The sequence below is a fragment of the Aotus nancymaae genome, unplaced genomic scaffold (genome assembly GCF_030222135.1).
Source record: "Aotus nancymaae isolate 86718 unplaced genomic scaffold, 86718_ANA_hifiasm-v0.15.2.pri h1tg000046l, whole genome shotgun sequence".
NCBI classification, from domain to species: Eukaryota; Metazoa; Chordata; class Mammalia; order Primates; family Aotidae; genus Aotus; species Aotus nancymaae.
The window spans coordinates 22,633,499-22,657,768 of record NW_026988460.1 but is presented as its reverse complement, the minus strand read 5'-3'; the positions used below and the strand labels follow the sequence as shown (position 1 = coordinate 22,657,768).

Below are 24,270 nucleotides of genomic sequence, written 5' to 3'. Positions count from 1 at the left end.
GTTCTAGAGTTTTGTTGTCATAGAGTCAGATAAAATGGACTGCCAAATGCTAGCAATGCTATTTAGGAAGCCTACTCTTAGGATTTAAAAGAAGCAGACTGTCAGAGATGACTTATGTGACACAAATGCTAACATCTAGTTATTATGAGTGATCCATTCTGTCATGAAGTAGCAGTTGAAAAACAATCTGGGACAAAAGAAAAAGCCTCTGGCACTACTGAATTTTTGGAGAGAGGAACCTTTAGAAGTTAGCATGTGATTCTTTCTGGACGTGTTCAATGCCTTATTTCTTCTCTTGCAAATATTTTGTAAATATTCATGAAGTGAAATGAGATGTTTGAGAAGGCAGATCCTCAGATCCCGTAAAGATCATTGTCAGTTATGCTGGGCTGTTCCTACTCCATCCCTCTGTTTACCTGCGGCGGCGTCTCAGAGCGGATCATGGTGGCTTTGTGGTGGTTTTAAATGTAATCGTGAGAAGCTAGCTGAGAGAATGCCAGCAGAGTGCTTCTGATCAAGTTGAGACTAGCTGGTGCAGTTAAGCCTAAGTTACTTTTTGTTTCCTCCCTTGCCCCTCTCATTTTTCTAATCTTTGAGAAATTTACAGATTAGTAGTCAAGGACTATCTTGTGGGCCTAATTCAAAGCTTTTGGGGAATGAGTTGTTTTGTCATGCAAAAGACAAACAAGAAGTAATGACTGTATGTATGCCTCATAGGAATAGAAGGTAGCAGACAGTATAGCTGTTTTCCATGTGGGGAAACTGAGGCATGGGAGGGTCACTTAACGAAGTCCCTGATCTCTAAAGAGGCGAACATTTAAAAAAGTTAGAGAAATATGTCATTGTTTGAAAATAGAGGTGAGTCCTCCTCAAGCTGGTCTGGAGCTGTTTCACATGTTAGTGTTAGCAGGAGGTAACCAGGATGGGCTAGATCTTGCTCTCTGAAACTTGTTCATTAGGCATTTTCTGACTGAATGTGAGCCCTGAGATACATCATCAGTTCTCCCTCGTGCCACATCACTGTTGAATGTTCTTAGAAATGTCTGTGGTAGAGTTGGCTGATCTTGGCATTGATCAGTTGTGAAAGTGGAAGAGGCATGAGAAGAGACACCTCCTTGGGGCATGCTAAAATTAAATATCTTGGGGATCCCTGGGCAAGTTTTTATTACAACTGGAGCCAGACCCAGGAATATGCATTTGAAATAAGTCTTTTAGGTGATTCTGACATAGGTCATCCAGGAACTCACTTTGGAACACATTGTACTAAACAGTGAAATGGGAGTGGCGGGATGAGAAGCAATAAGGAAAATTTGGCTGGGTGCCGTGGCTCATGCCTGTAATCCCAGCACTTTGGGAGACAGAGGTGGGAGGATCACTTGACTCAGGAGTTTGAGACCAGCCTGGGCAACATGGTGAAACCCCATCTCTACCAAAAAAAAAAAAAAATTAGCCAGGCATGGTGGTGGGCACTTGTAGTCCCAGCTACTTGGGAGGGTGAGGTGGGAGGATCACTTGAGCCTGGGAGGTCATGATGGCACCACTGCACTCCAACCTAGGTGACAGAGATCCTGACTCAAAAAAAAAAAAAAAAAAAAAAAATTGGAAAATGTCCATGGATTGGTGAAATTAAACTGAGAACCACTTTTGCTTTACATAGGAACTCAGTTGAGCCTTTAACTCATGATCAGACCTAATTTACTCTCTAATTTTCAGGAATACATTTGTCAAATGCAGACCTCACACCCCTAGATAGTTGTAGAATATTGAGCATTCACAACTTACAGAAAATCCTGAGAGAAAGAATACACAGCTGACCCTTGAACAACACCATTTGAACTTGAGGGTCCACTTCGACTCAGGATGTTTTCAACCAATTGTGGACAGAAAATATTGCAGGATGTGAAACCCATGTGTGTGGAGGTTCAGCTTCTCCTATACACAGGCTCTGCAGAGTGGACTTTGAGACTTGGATATGTGTAGATTTTGGCATCGGTGGGATTCCTGGAACAATCCCTTGAGTATATATACCGAAGGATGACTAATTATCTTTAGTATACAACACCTAATTTTAACTCTGCTGAAAATAAAATCCTTTGGTGCTTCTATTCCATAGGCTTGCTCTTCTGTTCCTTCCAGCCAGTGGACTGAGCCTTGAGGTAATCCCAGTGGATGACCTGTTAACCTAGTGAAGGGACTTGATTCTGTGTGGTTCTTACTGATGCTAGGATTTAGATATGTATGAGGTGATATCACTCTCACCATCATTGTAATCCATAGCAGGTCTGACTTGAGAATCTTCAATGAGTAGCCATCCATCTTTGTTAAGAAAGGTTGATACCTCAGCTATTTCCTGAAATACCAAGTATATAAGTAAATGGGTCATTCCAAGCTGGAACAGCCTAAGAAAGCAGAAGAAAGGAAATACAAGAGCCTTTCCAGGCTTCAGTTCTCAGTCCAACAGATGGAAGCCTCTCAATTACATGAGCTCACATCAATTACATGAGCTCTCTGATTTGACAGAGCTTATGCCATAGAAACTGGAATTGCTAATTCTGTAATCCCTAGAAAACATGATTGAACTGAGACCGACAAAGAGCTACACCCTAAAGGTTAATGGCACAGAGAGAAGAAGGGGCCTGGAGAACTAATCATGAAATATAAATGTCAGTGGCTGCAAACTACTCATCCATTTAATTTGTTAGGAGTTAATATAGTCTCGTAGACCCCAAATTAAAATATTTCAGTTTTGCTTTATTTCTTCATTACTCTAGTTCCCATTGACCTTGTGTCAAGACCGAACAGTCGAGGAGCATTCTAGCATGGGAGTAGTTTTAACAATCATTGTCAGCATGACTTTAAAGAAAATAGGTTGGCCAAACACACACACATTAGGTTCTGCCATCTATTAATAGTATGTGTTTTTTTTTTGTTTTTTTTTTTACCATTAAAATAAAGCATTGGGAAGACAGTTTGAATTTCTGAAATGCCGGAATATCAGTGGTAAATACCACTGTTATTTATTATCCAAGCGTTTGCTACCCAGGTGTAGGTGGCGGGTATTTAGCAATGGCTTGGGGCTTCAGCATAGGCTGGCCTATCAAGAAACAGGATGGGAAGATAATGGCATTTAGAAGAGTATTTGTAATCAAATTCATAAGCTTTATAAAAGAGGTAAGATGAACGTTAGGTTTTTGTAAAGGTCTCCTGTTGGTACATCTGAAGACTGTAGGTAACTATAATAATAGATTTGAAGGAAAAGACAACTCACAGAATAGGAGAGTATTTTTATAAATCGTGTGTCTGGGAAGGGACCTGTATTAAGAATGTGTATAGAACTCTTACAACTCAACAATACAAAAGCTGGTAATCCTATTTAAAAATAGATGAAGGATTTGAGTAGACAATTCTCCAAAGAAGACAAGTGGCCAACAATTGCATAAAAATATGCTTAACATCATTAATCATTAGGAAAATGAAAATCAAAACCACAGTGAGATCCGCCTACTATGGATGGTTGAAATAAAAAGGACAGTAACAATTGTTGGTGAGGATGTGGAGAAATTGGAATGCCTCATGTTGCTGGTGGGACTGTAAAATGGTATAGTTATTTTGGAAACAGTTTGGCAGTTGCTCAAAGTGTTAAACTTAGAGTTACCATTTGACCCCGCCATTCTACTCCTAGGTACATACTGGAGAATTGAAAACATCTCTATAAAAATTTGTCCACAAATGTTCATAGAAGTATTATTTATAATGGCCAAAAAGTAGAACCAAATGTCCATCAGCTGATGAATGGATACATAAAATGTGGTCTATCCATACAATGAAATATTATTTGGCAATATAAAGAGATACAGTACTGACACATGTTACAACATGGATGAAGTTTTAAAACCTTATGAGTAAAAGAACCAGACACCAAAGACACCAAATCATTGTATGATTGAGTTTTTATGAGATGTCTGGAATTGGCAGGTCTATAGAGACAGAAAGTAGGTTGGTGGTTGCTGGGCATTAGAGAGAGGAGAACATGGGGAGTGACTGCTAATGGGTATGGGTTTCTTTTGGGGGTGAAGGGTGAAGAAATGTCCGAAAATTAAATCATGGTGATTGTTGCACACCCCATGATTATAAACACATTGAGTTGGACACTTTAATGGGTGAATTATATGGCATGTGAATTATATGTCAATAAAGCGATTATAAAAGTTGGAGACTTGATGTGGAGAATATTGTTGCTCCATTCATTCAATTCTTTGCAAAGTTCTTTGTGTGTGTGTGTGTGCGCGCGCGCGCACGCATTTGCTTACATTAAAATATTGTGCAAAGTATTAGCTCAATTATAAACCTTACTGATGGCACCTGTCGGTCATTCAGAGAACATCTGAGTGTCAGGCTTTGTGTCTGGTGGTAACAGGCATTCACTGCTGCTATCTGTACACCCCACCAGGGCTCTTCTGGAGGAGCTGACAGTCTGGAATTGTTTTCTTTATAATCAGTGCTATCTTAAAAGAAGCAAACTGACATCCTATGTGTACATTCAGAGGATCTTTACAGAGAATAAATGATGTCTGTGCACATACAGTGGGGGACAGTGGGGGACTGGGGGTGAGAGGGAAGGAGGGGTTGGAATTCCAGGTGGAGGTGGTCAGCAAGGGCCCAGGACAGAGATGGCCAAGGGAAGTTGTGAATTTGTTGCTGTCCAGCTTGAATGTTGTCATTGGCTCCCAATAGTCTGTCAAATAAGCCCCAGCTCTTTCTTTATTGTGGCTCAGTAGAAGAGGCGGCTCTGGAATGTCCATAGAGGAGAGTTTTGGTGGTGGCAGGTCTGATTGGAAGAGGTGCAAGCAAAGGTTTTACATATGATCAGTGTTTACTTGAGGGCCCCTGGGATGCTTTTGCCTTTGGATGACCAAGGGTCACCCCATCCCCCAGCACCTCTTGCTGCTCTTTCGCCCCTGCCTCACCCCACTGGCTCAGGGGTGCTGTGCTGTTGCCCCCCAGGCTGCGCCGACCCTGCAGGATTTTGTTCACTGGCACACTCCTGCTCACCCTTCACCGTCTGCTCTGTGAAACCTCTCCGAGTGGTATAGGAGCTGGGGACGTGGTCCTGGAGCGAGACCTTTGGTTGCAAATCCGGACTTTCCTGTCTCCAGCTGTGTCCTTGGGCAAGTTGCTGAGCCACTTTTGGTGATCATTTTCCTCCTGAAAATGAAACTAATGATAGTGCCTCCTTCACAGGTAAATAGGAGTACGGAATGAATTTGCATATATACAGCTTGTAGAGCATCTCTTTTCAGCATTACCCAACATCTGATTACTGATTCGCAGGGAGCGGCACTCTCTCCTCTTCGCCTTCTCTGCTCTTGGAGGTGCTGCCGTCACTAACAATAAACTATAGGGAGGAAAAACCTGGTCAAGTCCCTGAAAAGTCTCCAGTGCCACCAGAAGTGTAGATAAGATTGTTCCATGTGTTAAAGTCATTCTAAGGAGTCTGCCTTAGAAGGAGATTAGATGTGTGTTGGTTCCTACAGAGGGGGGAAAAAAAGGAGATTCGAGTTAATGACTTAAGGCCCCTTACAATGTAACATCTTTGGTGACTAAACAGGCCGCTGTCTGCTGGGGTTCTCTGTATGGGTGGGAGGGCAGCATTCAGGGGTGAATGGGTGGAATAAAGGGAATATTGTGTAATCATCAATCGGCCTGATTTTTCCTCTCTTCCTTCCCCAGCCCTATGGTAGCTCTAGACCAGCTCTAACCCCAAAGTCTCAAGTCCGATTACCCTTCCGCGTCAGCACACCCAAGTGTGCATTAGCCCACCTGGAAAGTGAGACTGCTGCTTCCATGGTCTCTCAGACTTAAGCCTGATTGCATTACACACCTTAGGGCATAAGGAAAAACCGTTAACATGTAATTCTGCACTGCTTAGCGATGCCAGCTTCTTCAACAGTTCTTGGATCTCATTATTTTATATTCTGCAAGTGTAGATGTGATGTATGCCACTTTATAATTTTGGGTTACCCACTCTTCTTTATATCCAGTAGGAAAACATTTAAATGCATGTTTGCCGTTATGTTTCTATTTTTCGTGATTGGTATAAAGATGAATGGCTCTAGGAATGTCATCTAGTCCATTAAGCCGCGGCCTGCCTCTCTGATCCCTGAACGCTTGCTGTCAGCTCACCCGAGCTCAGCTGTACCTTTGAAGTGCACGGCAAGCCTTTCATCTTCCATCATTTTCACTTAATGACAGCCTGGCCTTTGATCAACTCAGTTTTCCTCTTTTTTTGGCTTCATAATAAGTCACTTGGAGCTAAGGAGAGATCTGAAGTAGGCCCAGAAACGGCCACAACGTTTCTGAGCACAATGGTCGATTGGCCTTTATATCTTAAGTAAATATACCAGAGAGAGTCAGCCCTTCCTGGCCTCTCATTGATAAAATTTGCTCACTGGGTAATGTAAACTTAAGAAGAGAGAGGTGGGGAGGATAGAAAGAAATAGAAATAAAAAGTAAGCATTGTCCCCATCCCTCAATATTTTAGGTTGATTAATTTGGGGAAACCCCTCTTCACACTCAGAAGTTGAGTAGAAAACTCCTCAGCATCATGGGGATGATTTTGTTTAGGAAACACATTAAATTTTGGATGCTAATGGAATATTTGTTTTCAGGTTAAATTCTGTGAATTTTTACTTTATTATTAAGAGTCTCTTTTATTTTGGAGCTTGGTAAAGAAACAAAAAGTCCTTGATTGTGTATAATTTTTATACAAGGATCTTGCGATTTCCAAGTGACATTAAAATCTGGGGAATAAATCTGCAATTGCCCCTTCAAAAAGCAGCTTACAGATTTACCTATTCTTTGGTTATGCTGTGCACCATTATTAAGCCATTTTTTTAAAGAAATAAATATATTTTGATATTTAATTACTCTTACCTATGTATGAAATTAGCTGTTTGACTCTCCAGTAACTCTCCAATAAATATTTTAATACTCTCTCAAGATAGTCACGTACTTTTAGACTTCAGTTCTAATAGCCTCTTAGTTTTTTTTATTGGATAATACAAACATCTTTTAATTATAGCTTACATAAACTATAATTATTGAGTAAAATTTATCTGTAAAAGTACTCCAGAATATACTGTATACTGTGAAAAACCCACCATATCTGTATATTAGCCTGATACCAATTTAATGAAGGATAATGATTTTTTAGAATTGGTTTATTTTAATATAGGTAGACTTTTTAAAATTTATTTTTATTTTTTTCTTTTATTTCAATTGGAAGCATTGTGGTTTGTATAATATAGGTAGATTTTATTGGAGTCAGTTTTTAAAAATCAGTATTCAGATTTTTCTTTCTGTAAGTATGCATTATTATTTGAGGTGTCTGATATTTGTTCTTCACAACTCAGATCTTAGGAAATGTCTGTTGAATGAGTGTTGATTAATCATGGATAAGCACAACCCCTGCCATTAAACAGCAGACATCTAAATTGTTTAAAGAGAATGAATATACTGAAAATTTTCTCCAAAAATACAAATGGAATCTTATTAGGATATTAAAAATGTCACCTGACAGGGATTAAAATGTAAATGTAGGAGGTTAACTAGACTTTATTAGATCAACCTGTGAGACTTAAAATATGGAGTTACGCCGCTAACTCACTTTTTCTTTTCCCTGTTACATATTGATAAATTAGGGGGAAAGTGTAGCTTCCTGACTCGTTCATCTCATAGTTTCTCAGTTTATACGAAGGCAGGATCAGCATTGAGAGAGTTATTAAGAAGAAGCTGAGGGTGGCCTGTTTCGGAAATATCAGGTGAATGTCTAATACTAGCTGAAATACCAGCTTTCTGATCTTTTCTTAAAATGTCTCTTGGACCTGCCTCTTCTCCATCCTCACTGATAGGAACCTTGTTGAAGCTTCCTCAGCTAACGCTTGCGTCCTGCCCTGTCCCTGGCTCAGGTATGTGCACCCGTCTGCATGGTGCGTTAGAGCACCCCTCTTAGAAGCCTCCCCGTAGCTGTGTTAATGTATACAGTGGCTCCCTGTCAGTGTCCTGCCTCCTCAGGTCTCAGCCGTTTGCCTGTGTTCAGAGCCCTTTATTGTCTGACTCACCTCTCTCTATCCAGCCTTAACTCTAAAGAAAGAAACCCTTTGTTCTAGTCCCATTGCTCTCGTACACAGATGGCATCATTCCTGCTCTCTGCCTTGCCTCACACATTGTTCCTGCCTGGAATGCCCATACCCATGATGTCCAAGTGTCCAAATCCTGTCTGTTTTTCAAAGCCCTCTCCTACTTGAGTTAGAATTATTGTCTTCCTCAGATAAAATGTGTGTGGCATCTCTCTCTTTTTTAAAATAAGGAGTGCATCTCTTTTTTATTTCAAATTAATATTTTAAAACTTTCCCCATTTTAATTCCTACTATGATAAATGTTGGGAGATTACCCTACATAAGCAAAAGCTCTTTGGGGGTCCTCAATATTTGGTTGGTAACATCTTTATTGAGATATAACTAATATACTATGCAGTTCACCCATTTCAAGAGCATCTTATTTATTTATTTATTTATTTATGAGCTGAAGTCTCACCCTGTCACCAGGCTGGAGTGCAGAGGCATGATCTCGGCTCACTGCAACCTCTGCTTCCTGGGTTCAAGTGATTCTCCTGCCTCAGCCTCCCAAGTAGCTGGGACTACAGGTGTGTGGCACCACGCCCAGCTAATTCTTGTATTTTTAGTAGAGAAGGGGTTTCACCATGTTGGCCAGGCTGGTCTTGATCTCTCGACCTTGTGATCCACCTGCTTTGGCCTCCCAAAGTGATGGGATTACAGGTGTGAGCCACCGTGCCTGGCCAGGAACATTTAATTCATTTTGGCATTTATAATGTTCAGTCCTTACAGTTCTTTATCTCCATAACTTATCACTCCCACTAGAACTAAAATTCCTTGGGGCAAAGACCAGATCTCAAACATCTGTATGCTTTCCTTAGTTCCTGGAGTAGTCCTACAAACATCCCAGGCACAAAAATGCCTTTGAATGAATCACATCCTTTGATTTTTTTTCTGCCAGTCCTAAATTATATACATTTTTTATATGGGACTAGATTCAACAGTTGCTGTTTTTTTTTTTTTGTTTTTTTTTTTTGAGACGGAGTCTTATTCTGTCACCCAGGCTGGAGTGCAGTGGCGTGATCTTGGCTCGCTGCAACTTCCGCGTCCCGGATTCAAGCTATTCTTCTGCCTCAGCCTCCCAAGTAGCTGGGACTACAGGCACGTGCCACCACGCCCAGCTAATTTTTATAATTTTAGTAGAGACAGGGTTTCACCATATTGGCCAGGCTGGTCTTGAGCTCTTGACCTCCTGATCCACCTGCCTCGGCTTCCCAAAGTGCTAGGATTATAGGTGTGAACCACCATGCCCAGCCAACAATTAGCTTTTTAAATAAGGGTTCTGTGTGTATGTGTCAGTTTCTAGGGTGATGTGGCAGGGACACAAGTCCCACTTATATCATTCTGGGATGAGGGCTGTCTCAATAAGAGAGCTTGGGTGTCAGCTTTTATGAAAGGCCATAGCAAAGGGCAAGGACAGGGCTTATCCCTGGAGCCTGCTCTAGGGAAGGAAAAGAGGCCCTAGGGAATGAGCTGGGTTTAGGAAGTGGTCTGAAGTCTTCCAGCCTTGAGGAAATGTTTGTAAATAGTACCACAGTTAGGTGATAGGGTTAAGAGCCATAACACAGGATGCTTGTAAATGGTTTTAGACATTGAAGAGCAAGGAACACTTAACTTGCCGAGGTGGAGCTTGAAGAAGGTGAGGCTTGCACTCTAGACCAGAACTGAAAGTGAGGGACTGTTCCAGGCAGGCGGGAGGGAAGCTGGGAGGCATTCCCTTCATGGGCAGACCATAGGAGCAGTGGAGTCTGGAGGGAGGAGGAGGGAAGAGAAAAAGAGCGGGTAAGCCTGGAGAGACAGGGTGTGACGGGCTGACCAGGTTGAGACAGTTTAGCCTTTACTCTAGCAATCCAGTCCATCAGGGACCCTGATCTCTCATGGTGGGAGGTGCGGTGGCCACATTGGAAGACTTTCTTTCTGCCCCAGGGGTGAGGTGATGTGAGAAGGAAGAATGGAAAGGATGCAGTTTGGGCTAATAGATTTTATTTGCCTGAACTATGCAGGTCTCTTATTCAACAAACATTTGCTAAGCACCTGCTTTATTCCAGGCAGAGTATAAGCTTCTCCTGATTGTATTGTCTTTCTTTCAGTGTCTTTTGTATGAAAATGTGTCCCCAGTTGGACTTGTGCTGAACTATATTTGGGGACCCTGTGTTTAATCCAGCTTAGCTCTGCACTCTCAAATTGCAAATAAAAGGTGCTTAATAAATGAGTATGGGAAATAAAAATAATAGAAAAACAAAACCCAAACAAAAAAATGAGTATGGGATTGAGTGACAGTGACAGGATTCACACCCCCAAACTATTACTACAAAGGGGAGGTGTTACTTGTTTACAATGGAGCAGTCTGTGTGCACCGCGGTCTCGGCTTCCCCAGCTATGGGTTGGACTGGCGCCAGGTCCTTCTGGTGCGGTGCATTGCAGTGCAGTGCACACTATCACCTGGGTAGTGTTCTTGCCAAAAAGATTTAACTCAGATCTAATCATAAGGAAATGATCAGGCCTCCAAAATTTGTAGGGACAGCTGTATTATTTAAAAACATCAATGTCATGAAAGAGAAAAGAATTCCTTTAGATGAAAGGAGATTAAAGAGACATGACAACTTCACTGAGCAGCATAAGACCCTTAATTAATCAAGTCCGCCCCCAGCCCTGCCTGCCACCAGAAAAGAAACAGATCAGTTGGGGAGTTTGGAATGTGGACTGGACGTTAGATAAGGCAGTATGTCAACTTCAGCTTTGTTGGGTGTGAAAATGGTATTGTGGTCCTGAAGGAGAATGTCCCTGTTAAGTATTTATAGGTGAAGTAAGATTTCTCCCACTTATTAATACTTTCAGAAATTATAGCAAGAAAACGTGTATGCCTGTAGCTAAAACAAACTGACAAGAATGCTTATGATAGGTGAGTCAGCATAAAGAGAATGGGATGTTCATGTTCTCATTCAACTTTTTGGGTAGCTTTAAAAGTGTTTTGAAATTAGAAGTTGGAAAAAATAAAATGATTTGCTTGGGCACTTAGCTCTTTCAGCAGTAAGGTTTCCTGAAGCTGACTCTGAGTTACTCACTTTACCTCTCTGCAGGGTTGTCAGGCTCTCGAATGGTGTGCCTGTGCCCAAGTCCCTAATGCCGCTTCTACTGTGTCAGGACTGGGATGTCTTTGAGCTTTGTGTCTTACTTTAATCCTTGGAAAATTCATTCTGTGACCTCTGAAACCAGCATATTTAGCAATAATAAGGAATATAGTGAGTTAATGAATCTCCTTGTGATACATGAATGGCTGAGTGAGACATCTGACTTGGGGAGTGTGTTCCGTCCCAGCTACCTGTCCACTGCAGCTCTGTGGGGGGCTTGGAGCTGATAATGAGATTTCACATTCAGAATCAGGGGGCCTATACATAACCTTCCTTCAGCACTCTGTATGCCAGTGAGAAATTTGAACTGGTTTCCCGCACCACCATCTTATTCCCCCGGGTCTGTGCTGGAACCTACTGCGGAGAGCAAGGTCACCTGTTTGGTGGTAGCACACACGATGGTATTGCTGAGAAACGAGTGGTTTTTGAGTTGGAGCCAGCAGCACATGTCACATAGGATACTTCCAGGCAGCTGAGCCCAACTAGAGGCTGACAAGGGCACTAAGTTGGGTTTTGAAAGTGCAGATGAGTATGCATTGGTAGAGCGGGCTTCTGAACACACTCTAGGGAGAGAAAAAGGTGCATGGAAGGAAGCCTGTAAGTCAAGAGTGTGTGTGGGGAGGAGATGGCACCGTGCCGAGTATCTTGTTTAATCATTGACATCACTCTGAGACTGTGTGTGGGTTCATGTTGCCATTTTCACACATGTGGAAACAGTCATAGAAAGGCAGCTGTCCCAAGATCACGTAGCTGGCTCCTGGTGGAGCAGACTGGAGCCGCCCACTGACCTGTGCTCTTGGGCACTGTGTCTGCTGACCACTTCGATTGGTTGGTGCTGACAGTATTCGTGGACAGGGCCTCTCATGAGTAGCGAGGACGACAGTTAGACGTTTCCTTTGTTCAGCCATCTTACCCTTCAAATGGGAATTGCACCAACAGGTGGAATCCAACAAACGGTGTAATAAATAAATTGCCTGTTCTGGGCTGGGACCTTTCTATAAATTCATTGATTCTCATAGAAATCCCTCACTGAAGTTGAATAGAGGCTCAAGAGAGAGGAAGAGACTGCTAAGATCATACATTTTTCTGACTCCAAAGCCCACTTTCTACTATGGTTCTCTCTCTGGGCCAGAGTGGTCAGGGATACAGAAATGAATGAGCTGCTCCGTGTCTTCCAGAACTGTACCCAGGACCACGTGCGAGGTATTATAGAGAAGAGCAGCAGGCGGTGAATTCTTCCATTAGGCAACCTGTGGGCAGTGCCATTTGAGAGGCTTGGAGTGTTATGGGAGATCAGCAGAGGGAGAGTTTAGTTTTCCCTTCTCTCTTTGCACTTCCAAGATTGTGTCTCTTTTCTTCTTCCAGTGGTCAGTGACTGATTCCAAGACTCAACCATTTCGGGGCCTGTGGCAAAGTCGTACCCTCCAAAATTCCCTCCAATTAAACAATGTTTTGAAAATGCAGATACTAGCATATGACCTTCGGTGCTTAACCTGTCACATGGCACAGGGCTTGCAGACAGAAATTTTTTGAGTATTTTTACCAAAACACTTATATTTTGAAGAGGTCATACCATTTCCAGCTTAATCCCTCTGTTTCGTGGCAACCAGAGTCCTCTGGAGGCTTGGCTCAACTGCTGAAGAGGTTTGAACAAGCCTCTTTTTTTTTGCTTACCCTCATCTAGCTACTCCTTCTAAACATTTATAAGCTCTACCAGGGAGGAAATTGAGCCCCTAGCAAAGTACCTGATTCCAATACCATCTGCTAACAATTTACTTTCATAACCCTCCTCCTTCTCATTAACAGTAAAATGTTACAAAAGTAGATTTGCAAGTAAATACAGTGCAAAATTTCTGCCAGGATTTAAGAGCCTTTTCCATTAAGGAGGCCTCTGCACTTGGTGTTAAGCATTCTGAGCTGGCTTTGTCTCCTTGGGGTTCACCAGTGATGTGTCAGAGCCATGTCAGCACATGTGACCCTTTGGGCAACTATTGTAACATTCAGGCATACACCAGTCCTTAGCCTGCATGAGCACAGCAACAGCAGAGCCCATGCCCTAAGCGGGACTGCACTTCTCTAGTTTACTCAGAAGCCTCTGAGGCTGCCTGAGAGCCACAGTCCAGGGAATGGAGGACCAAGAATAGAAGGTAGGTGTCATTACTAAATCTGCATCAGGAAACCAGAGAAGTGGATGAGTATTTGATCTTTTTTGTTTGTTTTGTGTTTGATCTTTTTGAATCTTACTTATGATGGACAAAGCTAAAACCCAACCTCAAATCTAGATCTGCTAACCTTCAGGCTGTTTGTGTTATATTACACGCCTGAGTTTTCTTCAAGCTGAAATGTTATGTATGTAAGACATTAGTTTGACCCCCTCTTACTCAGTGTTAATTCCACCCAGGCTGCAATATTACATAATCTGTCACGATACAGTTCAGTTTAGGTAAATGAGACAGGAGAGACTCTTATTAGCCCTGAAGATGACAAAATTATTTTAAGCAGTATAGAACTTGCTGATTAAATGAATGACAATGTGCGGATGTGATAGCAATTTTTAATTTAAAGTATTTTTAGTGCTTTTTGATGTTCAGAGAACTTCAGTTTATTAAAAAACACTTCAGTGTATATTCACAATGGATGTTGAGGATTAGAGACATAATTTCTTTGGGATTCTTTTCTCTTTTTCCTTTCAGCCCCTGTAGAGTTATAGCTATTAATATTTAAAACCAGAGGGGCCAGCAGACACCGTCCCTCCTGTACCAGCATCATCAGTACTGTCTGGGAGCAGGTCCCACCCTGGACCCACTGTCTCCCCTTCCAAAGGAGGCCCCTGCCTGGTTTGTGAACACAAACCTAGTCCTTCTCACTTACAGGCAAGCTGAAGAGTTCCTGGGAGGTCAAGGATCCTCTGGCTAGTGCATGGCAGACGATCATCAAGTCAGAGGGCCAGGCCGCAGCTGGCTCTGGGGACATCCCATCACCCACAGTTTCCAGGCTGAGCCCTGGTCTCTTGTGTGTGTGGCCGCAATGCAGCATGCACCTGTACACTTCCCCAGTGCCCAACCAGGAAACCCATTCTCTTCCATTGCCAGCCCACGTGTTTCCTCCTGTGCTCAGGGGGTTCTAGTCTGGAAGCAGCATCTGCACGTTCAGTTGCTTTCATCTCAATCAGTCCCACTACATTAGGTGAGACAGGTAGACGGGCTGGTGGCAGCTGTTCGCCCTTGATGTCAGAACCAGGTTTCAGTCCTGTCCTCTCTTCTTTCCTCTCTGGATTAGTTTCCTGGGGCTGCCAGAATAAAATTTCACAGACTAGGTGGTATAAACAACAGAAATGTATTGACTCATTGGTCCTGGAGGCTGAAAGTTGGAGATCAAAGAGTCAGCAGGCTTATTTCTGGGGCAGGCTCTCTTGTTGGCTTGCAGATGGCCGCCTTCTCTTCCCCCATGTCCTTGCACGGTGGCCCCTCTGTAATGTGTCTTTGTCCTAATCTCTTCTTAAAGGGACAACAGTCAGATTGGATTAATAACCTAATTTTACCTAAATTACCTCTTTAAAGTCTCTGTCTTCAAATACAGTCATATTCTCTAAGGTACTGGGGTTTAGGACTTTAACATGTTAATTCCGAGGATGGGCATGGTTCAGCCAATAGGGCTCCCCTTCCTCCTCCAGCCTCCCCCTCTCTTCTCTGCCTTCTTCCCTCCTCAGCTGTCTTCCTCCCATTTATTTCCCTCTACCAGTGAAAAGCATGCTGCACACCTAGAAAGATCATGAAAGTTGGGGAGCCTAAAGCCCAGGTTTCTACTTCCAGTACTTCTGTTAATCAGCTTTGTGACCTTGAGAAATTCACTTGATTCTTGAAACACTAGTTTCCTCAGCTGCAAGGTGGGAGCGCTTCTTCCCCTCCTCCCTCACAAGGCTGTATTAAGGAAAAATTAGAATAACAGATTTTTTTTTTTTTTTTTGAGACAGTCTCGCTCTGTTGCCAGACTGGAGTGCAGTGGCATGATCTCGGATCACTGCAACCTCTGCCTCCCGGGTTCAAGCAATTCTCCTGCCTCAGCCTCTCAAGTAGCTGGGACTGCAGGCGTGAGCCACTATGCCCAGCTCAGTTTTGTATTTTTAGTAGAGATGGGGTTTCACCATGTTGGCCAGGATGGTCTCGATCTTTTGACCTTGTGATCCACCTACCTCGGCTTCCCAAAGTGCTGGGATTACAGATGTGAGCCACCACGCCCGGCCACAGATCATTTTTTAATATGCTTCTAAAATAAAATACACTAATATAAGATCTAGGACGTCTTCTACAAAGTATAGTGTGTATGATTTAGATTCCTTGAAATTCTAGTGAAGATGGCATGTTTCACTTCTATCAGTTTTATTGTGCTTTTATTATCCTTAACTATATTATTAGCAGTACAAGATAGAGGCTATACTCTCTCAGCACAATCTCATCTTTGCTCTTAAAAAAAAAAGAGTAGAACTGCTCACACCAAGCCCAGTCTGGGGTGTGGACCCTGCACAGCCCCTCCCAGCCCACTAGGTGGGAGGCCAGGTCGGGCTCTGCACAGTTGGAGCTGAGCCTGGGGCTGCCCGGAGCATTATAGTGTGAGAGGTGCTTTGTGTTGCCACCCAAGGGCTGGGGGAATTGCAGGCGATCATTGCCCTTGGGCAGGCAGCACGGCAAGGCTTTTATCTGCTGGCTTGAATTGCAGCAGGCCTCCTATTAAAAAAAGAAAAAAGTGAACCAGAAGGGGGCTAGCCACAAGTTATACGATTTGAAGGAGATTGACTTCACAGTCTCTTCTCCCCAGCTGCTTGACTGTGAGTCAAAGAAGTATTTATTATTTGAAAGAAAGTGAGTAAGCCCTGGCTGCCAGCGCTTCTGCCCTGCACAGTGACGAGAGGGTGAGATGGAGAGGGGCGTGGAATGTGGGAGCAGGGTCCTCTTACCAGGGTGCCCTCTCTCCAGGACAAGATGTCAGTCGGCTGCCATGGGCCGTGGTCAGCCTGAAGGAGACACATCTGCACACCATGGCTGGCTTGGTTGTCTGAGCTATGGTTTTGCTTCTTTGATTTAGGTTCAAAGGTGATAAAGGGGCTAGGAGCGGGTCTGAACATAAAGCCTTAGACACAGCGGAGATTTAAATTGTGGACTTAAACTCTCTGTTGGTCAAGGTATACAGATCTTTGTCAAAAATCTATCCTTAAAAGTTATAGGAAAGCTGAGCGTGGTGGCTCATGCCTGTAATCCCAGCACTTTGGGAGGCTGAGTTGTGTGGATCATGAGGTGAGGAGTTCAAGACTTCAAGACCAGCCTGACCAAATGGTGAAACCCCATCTCTACTGAAAATACAAAAATTAGCCGGCACAGTGGCAGGTGCTTGTAATCCCAGCTACTTGAGAGACTGAGGCAGGAGAATCACTTGAACCTGGGGGGCGGAGATTACAGTGAGCTGAGATTGTGCTGCTGCACTCCAACCTGGGTGACAGAGTAAGACTCTGTCTCAAAAAAAAAAAAGTTACAGCAAGATACATTTGAGAATAGTTTACCCTCTCCTTCTCTATAAAGACATTGTCATTTCACCCTGTGCTGTTGGTCTAATCTCCAGAAAATGCCCATAAATACTATTATTTTGATTAATTGCTCGGAGCCATGCCATCACCTCCTATGCAGCCCACACCCTAGCCTGGCAATCAGCCCGCACAGTTGGTGAGGGACTGTGTGGCTGAGACCTGGGTTCCCATACTAACACCGCCTTATCCCTGGGAGAATCTCTTAATCCCCCTGAAACCCAATCACTCACCCCATCTCTGTGTTGAAGGTCATGGCCTTGATTGTTCCGTTGTATGAAAGTCAAATCTGCATTTAGTGGACCAGATTTTATTTGTCTCAGGTTTCAGCCAGCTACAACTTTCTTGTAGTATTCTAATAAATGAATGGAGCTGGAACTTTGAGAACTAGAAGAGTCCTTGAGTTTTAATGAACTCTCCCTTAATCATGAGATGCTAATAATTAGCTAATCTCAAAAGAAAATTTTGTTAGTTGATTACTTTGTTGAATCTGCTTTTTCTACCGCTATGTATAGTGTGTTCTGTAAAAGTTTGGAAAGTATTTCTTAGCAGTAAAGGAAGCTTAACTTTAGAAGATAAATCTGTTATGTAAGATGTAGTTCATTAGAGCCAAAAGTAGGCTGTCAAGATGATCTAATCAAACCACTTAATTTTATGAGTAAAGAAACGGAGGTTAGGCCAGGCACGGTGGCTCACGCCTGTAATCCCAGCACTTTGGGAGGTCAAGGTGGGTAAATCACTTGAGGTCAGGAATTCTAGACTACCCTGGCCAACATGGTGAAACCCCGTCTCTACTAAAAAATAAAATAAAAAATTAGCTGGGCATGGTAGTGCGTGCCTGTATCCCAGCTACACTCAGGAGGCTGAAGCAGGAGAATCACTTGAACTTGGGAGGCGGAGGTTGCCGTGAGCCAAGATCTCGCCACTGCACTCCAGTCTGGGCTATAGAGCTAGACTGTTTCCAAAAGAAAAAGAAGTGGAGATTGAAGAGACCATTGCTATTTTGAAGTCTTTGCAGTTAAGATTCTGTGTGAATCATTATTTTATGCCCCACTAAAAAAGAAGCAATCTTGGCTGTTAATATAAGCCAATTATTTGTGAGATAAATTTCAGTCTTAGCAATATTAAAATATAGGAAATAGAATCTTTGAGATATGGTAATAACAAGGTTTACACCATGGGTTACATTCTCCACGGTTCCTTCCTGTCGTCCTCCCCTCTTTCCACTCTGACTTTGCAAGCAGAATTTTCTTGTGATGTTTTATCAAAATCATCATGTAGCACAGCACAAAGCGAGGTGATTCTCTTTTTTCCTTTCTCTCTGTTAAACTTTTTTGCCATTGAAATAAACAGGCTGATTCTCATGAAATCTTCGGCCAAAATCTTTGCTTATCTTCTTCAGGGAAATTTGAAGGAATATTTTTGATCCACATATTAGAACTGCCACCATGACAAAAAGAAAAAAACTGCAGAAGTTAATTTTGTATATATTAGGCATTTTTCTTCATTTTTTCTAGGCATTTTTCTAACATGTGCCTAGATAAAATTATCTTCATTTAAATGGCCAAATACATTTAAAAAAAAAAACAAAAAACTTCACCCAGAATTTGAAAGAAGTAAAATTGACAGTTGTAGTTAAGCCAACTTGAAAAGCTTAAAATACTGGGTTACCCAGTTCTAACCTTCCTTCTGTTTATTCTTGAAAAAGAAAGATAATCTTTTCTCCTTTTTCAATTGCCAGACCATTGTGAAATTTAGAATACACGTTGGGACAAGAGAAGAAAGCCTCTTACGCTCCCAAGATAAGTTCCTTCTGGTGGATGTGCTTTTGTCTCACCCCTGTGGTCAGAGTCTGTACACGTTTCATTTATTTTTGTGATAGTACTTTGCACAGCCTTCAGCCTGTCATAGGCGCTTGACACACTGATTAAAAGCTGAGCTGCAGCTTTATAGGAGCTGATGAATCCAAGAGCCCAAGTCACCTCAAGTAGTTCACTGAGTCGAGATTTTTTAACTTAATAAATAATGTTTAAAGAATTATCTGACTTTAGTATTATAGGGAGATGTAACTATAATAACAAAAGTTTTGTTTTTATTTCTGGGGAAACTCATGCATGCCTGTTCTTAATTGTTTAATAGTTTAGTGTGAAAAGCTTGAGAGAAAAAAGAATCTAATGATACTGAAGCCTTATACTGTTTATAAATATATTCTTATTTTGGAGGAGGAAGAGGTACCATCTCTACTGCGACATAATTCATGTACTATACAATTCACCCATTTAAAGTATACGCTTCAGTAGTTTTTCGTATATTTAGAGTTAGGCAACTTTTATCACAATAAATTTTAGAAGAGTTTTGTCATTCCCCAAAGAAACCTGACACCCATGAACTGTCACCTCCCATTCCCCCTTCTCTCATCCCCCAGCACCCACTTACCTGCTTTTTCTCCCTGTGAGCCTCCCTCTTCTGACATTTCATAGAAATGGAATCAGACAGTCTTCTGTGTCTGCTTTCCTTCACTCAGCACACTGTTTTCTAGGTTCATCTGTGCCGTGGCATGAATCAGTATCTTATTCCTTTTTATAGCTGCATAATATTTCATCATGGATATTTCATTTTTTACATCTAGTAGTTGATGGACATTCTGGCTGTTTCCACTATTTGGCTATTTTAATAATGCTGCTATGAACATTAATGTACAAACTTTTGTGTGGACACGTTTTCATTTCTCTTGGTTATGTACCCAGGACTAGAATTGCTAGGTTATGTGTTAACTCTACGTTTCATCAGTTGAGGAGCTGCCAGACTGTTTTCCACAGTGGCAATGCCACTTTACCATTCATTCCACTAGCAGCGTACATGTGTTCCAGCTACTCTGCCTCCTTGCTAATGCTTTTGTTTTCTGTCTTTTGATCATAGTCATCCTAATGGGTGTTAGTGGTATCTCTTTGTGGTATTGATTTGCATTTCCTTGATGACTGATGATGTTGGACATCTGATATGGTGTGGCTGTGTCCCCACCCAATCTCATCTTGGATTGTAGCTCTCATAATTCTCACGTGTTATGGGAGGAGACCTGGTGGGAGATAATTGAATCATGGGTGCGGTTTCCCCCATACTGTTCTTGTGGTAGTCTCACCAGATCTGATGGTTTTATAAGGGAAAACCCCTTTCGATCATTCTCATTCTCTCCTGTCTGCCACCATGATTGTGAGGCCTCCCCAGCCATGTGGAACTGTGAGTCCATTAAACCTCTTTTTCTGGGGTACGTCTTTATCAGCAGCATGAGAACAGACTAATACAGCATCTTTCCATGTGCTTATTGGCTATTTGCACATCTTCTCTTGGAAAATGCCTATTTAGATTCTTTTCTATTTTTTGTTATCTTTTTAATTGTTGTAAGAGTTCTTCATATAACTATATTCTTAGATAGCTCTTTTAAAACTCATTATTCTATAGCATCGATGATCTTTAACATATCCTAAAGCTCTGTAAACTGCTGCCCTGTTGCCTTGCCTAATTCATTCATTCAGTCAGTATTCACTGACCATCTACTGGGTGGAAGGCACCGTGCTTTGCACTCTCAGGTTTCTTAAATGAATTAAATGCCACCTGCTTCCAGGAACACAAAATAAGGTAGGAAGGGAAGCACCAGAGTGATAAGTTTCTATAGAGGTTCAGAGGAAGAGGAGATGACTTTCAGATGGAAGAATCAAGGAAGACACCCTGATGGGGGAGGCATTCTAAGTGTCTTTTGCAGGATGCATGAACTTAAAATATGAGAAGATAGGGTGAAGAACAAGTTCTCTGTGGAATGGTGATAAGTCTCATTTAACTTTTTGGGCTGAAATTTTCAGGGCTCAAAAAGAGGAATACTAGGAATAAAAACTAGAAAGGCAGTTGGGATTTTGAATGCAGAAGTCTGCAGCCACTGGATATTGGGGGTGAGGATGGACCAACATGCTGAGAGAATGGCGCTTTGGAAGATGGAATTCACAGAGCTGTGTAGGATGATGGGGCAGGGGGCGGGGGGTGACAATTAAAAGCAGCCATGCTGGGTTTCCATCTCAGAGAATGACTTGTGCTTTAGAAGATAGAAAGGCCTGGCTGGGCGCAGTGGCTCATGGCTGTAATCCCAGCACTTTGGGTGGTTGAGGCGGGTGGATCACCTGAGGTTGTGAGTTCAAGATCAGCCTGGCTAACATGGAGAAACCCTGTCTCTACTAAAAATACAAAATTAGCCACGCATGGTGGTGCATGCCTGTAATCCCAGCTGCTCGGGAGGCTGAGGTAGGAGAGTTGCTTGAACCCGGGTGGCAGAGGTTGCTGTGAGTGGAGATCACGCCATTGCACTCCAGCCTGGGCAACAAGAGTGAAACTCCATCTCCAAAAAAAAAAAAAGACAGAAAGGCCTGTAGTTAAACTCCTGTGAAAATTGTTCGGTCTCATGGCTTTCAAATTTATTTGTCCCCAGGGTCACCCTTGTTTTTTTCGATGAATAACGTCTGGCATACATACCTTGAGTTTTGCTGTCTTAGTTCATCATTACGCAAGTAACAGTTTCTTAGTAAATGTTGGTTAGTTGGTTGGTCACTTGTTGATCATAGAATTGCATCAGTAATTCTAAGAGCTGGAAGGAGCATGACACATTAGCTAGTCTAGCCTCTCGTCGTATGGAGGCCCAGAGATGGGAAGCATGTGCCCACATTCACCCCGTCCTAAGTAAAGGAAGAGGCAAGATTGCAATGTAAGTGTCTTGTCTCCCGGACCAAATGTTTTCTTCAATTTTACTAAAATAATTTTAACCCCACCACACATACAACAGTCACCACTCCTGTCTAAAATACAAGTGTTGGGTTAGGGCCATCTAGGGAGGGGCCCCAAAGATGCATAAAGCCACACAGCTGTCTCTGACCTTCTGTGTGTATTCTTTTCCTTTGCTCTAAGCCTTGTTTGAGGCTGCACAGTCTTACGAGGAAGTGTTGTCGGATTGCAGAGGCCTTGGGCTCTTGCCTCCAGCTAACGTGTTAACTGGAGGATCTTGGGTAGGTCACAGTGTGTTTTGGGGCACAGCTTTGTCATCCATCAAATGAGGCAAATGGTGTTTCCCAGGCTCCTTCCAGTGCCAGCATCCTAAGATGCTGATCTGCTACAGCACGCATTTACCTCCATCTCCAGGGGACCTGGTGGAGGCTTCTGTCACAGTCCCTAGTAAAAGACACCTGGAGTGCCTTCATGGGGCCTGTAGCCCCAGACCCAGTCCCACCCCCACCCACTGGTTAGAAATCTCCAGTGTTTTCTGAGGATTCTTGGGGCATTTTTTTCTATGTTAGACATCAATGATTCAGTCTTAAAGATAAGCATTGCATCCGTTGGATGAACTTAAAATGCAAACAAGCACGAGAATTTTTACTAGGATGGAAACTGGGAGGGGAGTGGGAATGTTGTTCTTAACCCAAGGGTTTTGCTGTCCGCGTCACAGTGTATGCTGTTGGAATGAGTGACGGCTCCTTTTTTGGAGTGATTTCAGTCTGTTGCTGTAGTGCTATTTCCATAGCAACTCCTGTTGCTACACAGCTGACATCTGATGAAATGATGACCACAGCTCAGGGGTACAACTCCTCATCCCCTCGCATCCCTGCCAGGGGTGTTGAGAAACTCTGGGTGGAGAGGAGGGTCACCCGTGCCATTTTGATGAGGTTTGATTGGCAGTTGCTCCATTCCTGGGGGTATCATCAGGGCTTCCCAGAAAGTTAGCTGGACTTAGGCTTCTGAAGCTTTCCCTTGGAAACACCCTCTTCTCTCTATGTGGAGGAGGAAGTATCACAAAGAAGGGAGATTATTAGAAAGGATATTTTTCTAATTTATGAAGGTATACAGATTAGCACTGGTTTTTTTTTTTGTTTTTTTAAAATGAAAAATTACCTGATAGGGAGTACAGGCCAACCAAGATCATACTGAATTTCTGAGTGTGGCAGGCCAGTGTGGGGCCTGTATTTTAGGTATTTCATTTAAAATGGAAAGTTCCATTTTGCTTTGGGGCCAGAATCCTTAAAAGAAACCCTGGCTGGAGGTGTATTATGGGTCACTGTATATTTGCTGGTTTATATCTTGCTGACTAAATTGGCAAAGTTTTTATTTTTCCTGGTAAATATTCAGAGGGTTTTTTCCTCACTCCTTTCTCCAAGAAAATCATATTTGTCATATGTGTATGAAGTAAATGACTATGAACACTGTCCACACGTCTGTGATGATATGAAAATGAGTGGTGACAAACAAAGATTCCTTTTCTTAGGTACCAAAGGCCTCAGATGACGTTGACTTTATCCTCATATTACTCTCAAATTGTGACCAAATGGAAACAAAATGGGCCAGATCCGAGAGACCCAAATGTCCTGCACAACAAAAGGGTTGTTATTGGTGAAAAATTTAGGTGCTCTCCCCATGTGACTTAGAAAGTTTGAAATTTTCTCTTAATCATTAGTCTTTTTTTTTTTTTTGAGACAGAGTCTCACTCTCTCACCCAGGCGGGAGTGCAGTGGTGCGGTCTTGGCTCACTGCAACCTCTGCCTCCTGAGTTCAAGCAATTCTCTGCCTCAGTCTCCCAGGTAGTTGGGATTACAGGCATATGCCACCATGCCTGGCTAGTTTTTGTATTTTTAGTAGGGATGAGGTTTCACCATGTTGGCCAGGTTGGTCTCCATCTCCTGACCTTGTGATCCGCCTGCCTCGGCCTCCCAAAATGCTGGGATTACAGGCATGGGCAACTGCACCCGGCCCAATCATTAGTCTTAAAGTTTAGAAGGTACACAACCTTTATGACTATGAAAGGCTATGCTTATTGTAATTCACAGCAAGGCACAAAGTGATTACCTAGTACAAAACCTTTTAAAACAGTTATGAAAAACGCCAGAATACCAAATCAAATGGAAATTTGGGCCCTAATTTGATTGCCTAACTTTGAAAAATGTTTCAGAACTGTACCTACCTACATATTATGCTTGTGATAAGTTATATGCCGAAGGTTTGTGCTGGTAATAATATTTTTAATGTGCAATTTTTAGTGGACTATAAGAATTAAACTTTTATTTCCCATTAAACTATATATTTATATTTCTTTTAACTTTAGGGAGCAAATGTGTGAACTATTAGCCCATAAACTTTTCTCATTCTTTTAAAAGAAATAATGTACCAAGAATATAATAATAATAATAATAATAAAAAAACAGAACAAGCAGGAAAAGTGAGTTGGATATGGTGTTTTCAGGATTGCAGTGAGGTTATTCTCCTGTCCATATGGAGTGGAATACCCACATGTGAAAAGACCTTTGGCGTTTTAAATTAACTTTTGAGATTGTTTACAGCAAATGCTTTTTGCCTCCCCCCTGCT

At 42.4% G+C, this 24,270-nt stretch overlaps 1 protein-coding gene across 5 annotated transcripts in view; it reads left to right on the top strand.

Moving 5' to 3' along the window:
- VGLL4 (vestigial like family member 4) overlaps nucleotides 1-24,270 on the top strand; it is a 164,059-nt gene that overhangs the window by 95,974 nt on the left and 43,815 nt on the right. The gene's annotated exons all lie outside the window — the stretch shown is intronic.